The 7,464-nt window shown below is 37.7% G+C and overlaps 1 pseudogene; it reads left to right on the plus strand.

Moving 5' to 3' along the window:
* The first annotated feature begins 334 nt into the window (after positions 1 to 334).
* LOC143686640 (ADP-ribosylation factor-like protein 1 pseudogene) lies at positions 335 to 832 on the plus strand (annotated as a pseudogene).
* The last annotated feature ends 6,632 nt before the right edge of the window (positions 833 to 7,464 follow it).

Raw genomic sequence — 7,464 nt, forward strand, 5'->3', positions numbered from 1 at the left:
TCTTTGCCTGGCTTTGTTATTAGGGTGATGTTGGCTTCATAGAATGAGATAGGTAGCCTTCCCTCCTCTTTAATTTTTAGAAGAGTTTAAGTTGACCTAGTACTAATTCTTTCTTGAATGCTTGGTAGAATTCACCTATGAAGCTATCTGGTCCTGGACTTTTTTTGTGTGTGTGAGGTTTTTGATGACTGATTCAATGTCTTTATTTAAGATTGGTTTTTGAGGTGGCACTTGCTAGTGGATGAGGCTTCCAAGGGAACAGCCTCACAGTTGGAGCAGGAAGCCAAAGAATTTTAATTTGGGGATTAGATGGAGCAGATAAAACCTCAATTTTGTTGGATTTAATATTGAGATGGTAACATATGGAAACCTTAAGTTCCAAGTCTGGAATTTAGGAGGACAGACAATGATCAGGCCACACTGGAGATGTCATTAGTCAAACGTAGATGCAGTGATTTATATAGTAGACAATTGTGACCGAGACCGAATTGGCATTTCTAAATCAGAGTTAATTGCCATGTTGTAGGGAGAAGAGCTGAGAAAAGCCGTTTTAGTGCTTTTGCAAATAAGCAGAACATAGAACAAGCCATGACTCCCTCAGAGACGGCAAACCCACTTGGGTTACCTACCTTGAAGGACCAGAAATGGCAAATATTTAAAACTTCAGCAACCAAAGGCACTGGTCTTGATGTGGCAACAGAATGGTTGGTTGAAACATTAAAGAGCAGATAGTAATTCACCCTCTGCTCCTCTGAAATAAAGGTTAAGTCCCATATCCCTTTGGAAACAGTTACATGTGCTTCACACTACTAATGTTAAAACTACATGATTGTTGGCATATGCTGGATTGACAGCAACATTCCTAATAAATATTAAAAAATGAGTATTTGGCTGGAGTGGTAACTCATCCTGTTGAATCAACTGAATATCTGTTCTGTATAATATAAAATATTTCCTCTTGCTTTTTGTGAAGTATATATTCTATTTGTATGGTGTTCTTATTCAAATGCAGTCCTATTGAAGAATGCACTCTTGCTGGGAGGGGAAAAGTCTCCTTATTTTTTTATTTTTTATTTTTTGTTTTTTTTTTTTTTACATGGGCAGGCACCGGGAATCGAACCCGGGTCCTCTGGCGTGACAGACAAGCGTCCTTGCCTGCTGAGCCAACGTGGCCCACCCAGTCTCCTTATTTTTGAATTAGTGGTTGCAGCTTGTTCATATGAACACTAAGAAATATCTTAACTCAGATTTTCTCCCCCTAAAGTGAATTTAATCTTCCCAAAGAATAGATTTAGTAGAGTAGACTAGGATCAAGTATGTGTAATAGTCTTCATTTACTTGATGGATTACTTTATATTAAGCTGTTTTATTTAAAAACTTATTACAGGCATGAATTTGAAATCATTATTTTGGTGGTTAACTTCACTAACTTCTTTGTAATTATCATTGTATAGTAGTTCATAGTTTTCAGAAAAAAATTTTAACACACACTGACCTACTTGATCTGTACAGGAACACTGTGAGGTAGATAGTACAAATTGTAATGTCTATATTTAGTGGATGTGGACCCAGGGTTCTGATGGATTGGCTTGCCCAAGATCACATGCTACTGGGGGGTAGGGGCAGGGCTTAAAGTGAGACTTCTGGGCCAGAAGTTTGTTCTATATACTACCCCATATATTCCTGAAAATGCCAACACTGGCAACATAGACGGCATAACTTAAATGAAATTGTGCTAATTGAAATAGTCAAGTGCATTTGAAGTAATGTCTATAAACTTATTTGCCCAATATAGTAGAGGTGACCAATGGGATAGTTAGTAAAAACAATACTATATGATTATGTTTGATGGAATTCCCAACACATTAAAGATTAACAAAAAAAAAAAGGACCTATCTTAAGAGGTATTTAAAAAAAAGATTGGTTTGTTGAGGTCTTCTATTTTTTCTCTAGTCAGTGTTGGTTGTTCTTGCTTTTCTAGGAAGGTGTCCATTTAGTCTAAGTTACCTCGTTTGATAGCATATAGTTGTTCATAGTATCCTCTCATTATCTCCTTTATTTCCACGGAATCAGGAGTTATATTTCACCTCGCATCCTGATTTTATTTATCCTCTCTCTTTGTTTCATTGTTAGCCTTGCTGATGTCCATTAATTTTATTGATTTTCTCGAAGAACCAACTTCTGGTTTTGCTGATTCTCTCTATTGCTTTCATGTTCTCATTTTTATTTATTTCTGCTCTAATATTTGTTATTTATCTCTTCTGTTTGCTTTGGGGTTAGTTTACTCTTCTTATTCTAGTTCTTGCAGGTGAGCAGTTAATTCCTGGATTTTTGCTGTTCTTTTAAAATATGGATGCTTAGGGTAATATACTTCCCTCTTGACACTGCCTTTCCTGCATCCCATAAGCTTCAATATGTTGTATTCTTATTTTAATTTGCCTTGAGATATTTACTTATTTCTTTTGTAATTTCTTCTTTAACCCATTGGTTGTTTAAGGATGTGTTATTTAGCCTCCATATATTTGTGAATTTTTCAGCGTTACTGATTTCCAACTTCATTCCATTATGACCCAAGAAAGTGTTTTGTACAATTTTGATTTTTTAAAATTTTCTGAGACCAGATTTTGACCCAACATGTGGTTTATCCTAGAGAATGAGCCATAAGCACTTGAGAGAAATGTGTATCCTGCTTTTGAGCAATGTTTTGTAAATGTCTGTTCAGTCTAGTTCATTAATCATATTATTCAGGATCTCTATTCTCTATTAATCCTCTGACTAGATGTTGTATCCATTGATGAGATTAGTGTATTGAAGTCTACAATTATTGTAGAGGTGTCTCTACAATAATACAAGCGATGTCAGTGTTGACAATGTTTGCCTTATGATATGGGGCACCCTGGCTCAGAGCATAAACCTTTATGATTGTTATGTCTTCTTGCTGGATTGTCCCTTTTATTAATACATATTTGTGTCATTGTCTCTTTTAATTTGAAGTCTAATTTGTCTGATATTAGTATTGTTATACCCATTATTTTCTGTTTGTTATTTCATGAAATATCTTTTCCCAACCTTTCACTTTCAACCTGTTTTTGTCCTTGGGTCTAAAGTGAGTGAGTCTCTTGTAGATAGCATATAGATGGATCCTATTTTTTTAATCCATTTTGCCAATCTATATCTTTTGACTGGGGAGTTTAATCCATTAACATTTAATATTACTGCTGTAAAGGCAGTACTTTCTTCAACCATTTTATCTTTTGGATTTTATGTGTCATTTCTTATTTTTTTTCCTCTCTTTCTATGCTATTGGTTACCCTTATTGGTGATCTTCATTTCTACACTGTTCTCCAAATCTCTCTCTATCCTGTCTTTTTCTGTCTGCCAGTAGCACTGTCTTTAGTATTTCTTGTAGAGCAGGTCTCTTGTTCACGAGCCTCTCCTAGTATCTGTTGGTAAATATCTTAAACTCACATTCATCTTGTTTTTTTTCACATTTTTTATTGGAAAATATAACATAGACAAAAAGCAATAAATTTCAAACTACATTTAAACAAATAATTGTAGAACATTTTCACGAGCTTTGAACTGTAAATTTGTAAACTAATAAATCCTCATTTTTAAATACCAACTCATATCTATTATATTGCATTCTTGGCACCTTAGCAAACTAAAACAGATTTTGGCACCAAAGAATTGTGATGGTGTGAGATACAAATACCAAAAATGCTGGCATGATTTATATGTGAGTAAGGGGAAGATTCTGGAAGAATTGTGAGGAGTTTGATAGCAAAGACCTAGATTGCTTTGAAGAGGCTGTTGATATATGGACGCTCAAGGCACTTCTGCTGAGGCCTAAGACAGAAATGATGAATGTGTCATTGCAAAATAGAAAGGTGACCTTTGTTATTTTTTCTTCAATGGTTTTTATATTGAGATATAATCATCCAAAATGTACAATCAGTGGTTCACAATATCATCAAAAGTAGGATCCATCTATATGCTATCTACAAGAGACTCACTCACTTTAGACCCAAGGACAAAAACAGGTTGAAAGTGAAAGGTTGGGAAAAGATATTTCATGAAATAACAAACAGAAAATAATGGGTATAACAGTACTAATATCAGACAAATTAGACTTCAAATTAAAAGAGACAATTAATAAAAGGGACAATCCAGCAAGAAGACATAACAATCATAATGTTTATGCTCCGAGCCAGGGTGCTTCATATACATGAGGCAAACATTGTCAACACTGACATCTCTTGTATTATTGTAGTGGTTCACAAAATCATTGCAGTAGATTTTTGAACATTTTCATTACTCCAAGAACAATAACAACAAAAATAAAAGTAAAAATGAACACCTAAAACATCCATTCCCTGTTCCCCTTTGGTTTATTTATTTATTTTGTCTTTTTTTTCTTAATCATCTTCCATATATTAAATAAAGGGAGTACAGTCACAAGGTTTTAACACTCACACGTTCATACCTTAAAAGCTCTATAGTTATTCAGTCATCTTCAAGAATCAAGGTTATGGATTACAGTTCAACCGTTTTAGGTATTTCCCTTTAGCTACTCCAATACACCAAAAAAAGGGAACGCAATATCTATGTACTGCATAAGAATAACCTCCCGAGAGACTTCTCAACTCTATTTTAAATCTCTCAGGAACTGAAACTTTATTTTGTTTCATCTATTTTCCCCCTTTTGGTAAAGAAGACTTTCTTTCTGTCATAATTCTGGGGCCAGGCTCATTCCTGGGAGATTTACACCCCTGGGAATCATGTCTCACATAGGTGCAGGCAGTGAGTTCACCTATGGAGTTGGCTTTGAAAAAGAGGCCACATCTGAGCAAAAAAGATTCTCTGGGGATGACATTTAGTCATATTCGTAAGTAGGTTTAGCTTCTCCTTTGCAGGAATAAGTTTCATAAGGACTAGCCCCAAGATTGAAGGCCTGTTCCATTATATTGGCAGTCCCCAATGTTGGTGAAGATATCAGGTCTTCCCCAGGTAGGGAAGTTTAATATTTCCACTTTTTTCCCTGGACCCTCAAGGAAACTGCAAGTACTTTTCAATCTTCTGCCTACCTTACTCTGGGATATAGTGGCACATCATACCAACCTGGAGAAAGGAAGATCTCACTCCCTATTCATGGGCCCATGTAATTATGGTGTTCATATAAACTGACGATACATTTTAAATTAGATAGTGTGCTACCAAAAAGATCAATTTTTTTAACCAAATAAATATCCCTTCCTTTGATCTCACACAGAAGTTAAAGCTTTAAAACACAGTCAATATCATCCTTTACCTTTTAGTGTGATTTATCTTAGTCCTACCCAGATCAACCTCATTCATATCTCTAATTGAAATCTGACCACTTTTTCAGTGTTTTCATAGTTGCTAAATGGGGTAATGCTGACACTCATAGCTGCAGAATTCTAGCTCTAACTCTCAGGTGTCACCCAAATAGGCAAAGTTCCATGGAATGACTATTATACACAAAGAGCTCAGTATCTTAGAACTTAGAAATGACAGTTACAGCTCAAGATAGATGTGACTGCTGTGAGAGCTTACAATCTAGGAATTGTTACAATAGGCCTTCAATGGATAGCCTATACTCTCAAATTCAGTTCTCACAGTTTGTACATTATAGTTAGTCCATATTAGTGAGACATTTTAATACTTGTCTTTTCATTTCTGACTTCGTTCACTTAACCTACTATCTTTAAGTTTTTTTAAATTTATATATTAATTAAAAAAATAAAATAAAACAACATACATAATCAGTAATTCACAATATCATCACTTAGTTGCATAGTCAGCATTTCTTTGAACATTTGCATTAATTCAGAAAAAGAAACAAAAAGACAATAGAAAAAGAAATAAAACGAATACAGGTAAGAAAGAAAGAAAAAAAAAGATTATACCTACCATACCCTTACCCCTTGCTTTCATTGATCACTAGCATTTAAACTAAATTTATTTTAGCACTTGTTCCCCCCTATTATTTATTTTTATTCCATATGTTCTACTCCTTTGTTGACAAGGTAGATAAAAGGAGCATCAGCCACAAGGTTTTCACAATCACACAGTCACATAGTGACAGCTGTATCATTCAGTCATCCCCAAGAAACATGGCTACTGGAACACAGCTCTACATTTTCAGGCAGTTCCCTCCAGTCTCTCCATTACATCTTGAATAACAAGATGATATCTACTTGATGCATAAGAATAACCTCCAGGATAACCTCTCAACTCTGTTTGGAATCTCTCAGCCATTGACACTTTGTCTCATTTCCCTCTTACCCCTTTTGGTCAAGAAGATTTTCTCAATCCCTTGATGCTGAGTTTCAGCTCATTCTAGGTTTTTTCTCAATCCCTTGATGCGGAGTCTCAGCTCATTCTAGAATTTCTGTCCCACGTTGCCAGGAAGGTCCACACCCCTGGGAGTTATGTCCCATGTAGAGAGGGGTAGGGTGGTAAGACTGCTCGTTGTGTTGGCTGGAGAGAGGGGCAACATCTGAGCAACAAAAGAGGCTCTCTTGGGGGTGACTCTTAGGCCTAAATTTTAAGTAGACTTGACCTATCCTTTGTGGGGTTAAGTTTCATGTGGACAAACCCCAAGACTGGGGGCTCAGCCTATGGCTTTGGTTGTCCACACTGCTTGTGAGAATATCAAGAATTCAACTTGGGATTCTGGGCCAAGATGGCGGCTTAGCAATGTCTGCATTTTAGTTCGTCCTCCAGAACAACTACTAAATAACCAGAAACAGTACAGAACAGCTTCCAGGGCCACGTCAGTGACCGGACACACAGCATACCCCAGTCTGGACCAGCTGGACCGGCTGCAAGCCTCCCCAAAACCATGAGTTCCCCAAGCCGCGGTGGCCGGCGCCTGGCGCCCCTCCCCCACAGGCGGCTTCCCAGAGGGAAAGGAAAGAGACTCTAAACCTGGTCAAGGCAGAGGTCGCTCATTGGGCTCATGGAGAAAGAGGAAAGGGGAGAAAACGGAGGCTTTAGTGGCTGTGTCTCTACGGAGACATGGCAGCTGCTGGATTCAACAGCGGGACTTCTCAGGCTGCAACTGCCCCAGGCATAGGCAGAAACGGGCTGCTTTCAGGGCTGTCTCCCACCTGTGCCTTCCCCAGGAGAGGGGTGAAGCCCAACTCAGGTGGAATCCCTCTCTTAAGGAATTCAGACCCCAAGCTTGGCAATTTGAAGCCATTAAAACCAGCCTACAACCTCTCATCCGTCTCTACCATGCCCCCAGCAGGGAGAGTCTTCCAAAGTTAAAAGCACTGCAACATCTTTTGCTGGTATGACCTGCAGGCAGACACGTTACATACTGGGCAGGATAACAAAAACAGAGCCCAGAGACTTCACAGGAAAGTCTTTTAACCTCCTGGGTCACACCCTCAGGGAAAACTGACTCAGGTGACTCCTTCCCCCTGATAGGAGGCC

Source organism: Tamandua tetradactyla, chromosome 6 (assembly GCF_023851605.1).
Source record: "Tamandua tetradactyla isolate mTamTet1 chromosome 6, mTamTet1.pri, whole genome shotgun sequence".
Classification (NCBI taxonomy): domain Eukaryota; kingdom Metazoa; phylum Chordata; class Mammalia; order Pilosa; family Myrmecophagidae; genus Tamandua; species Tamandua tetradactyla.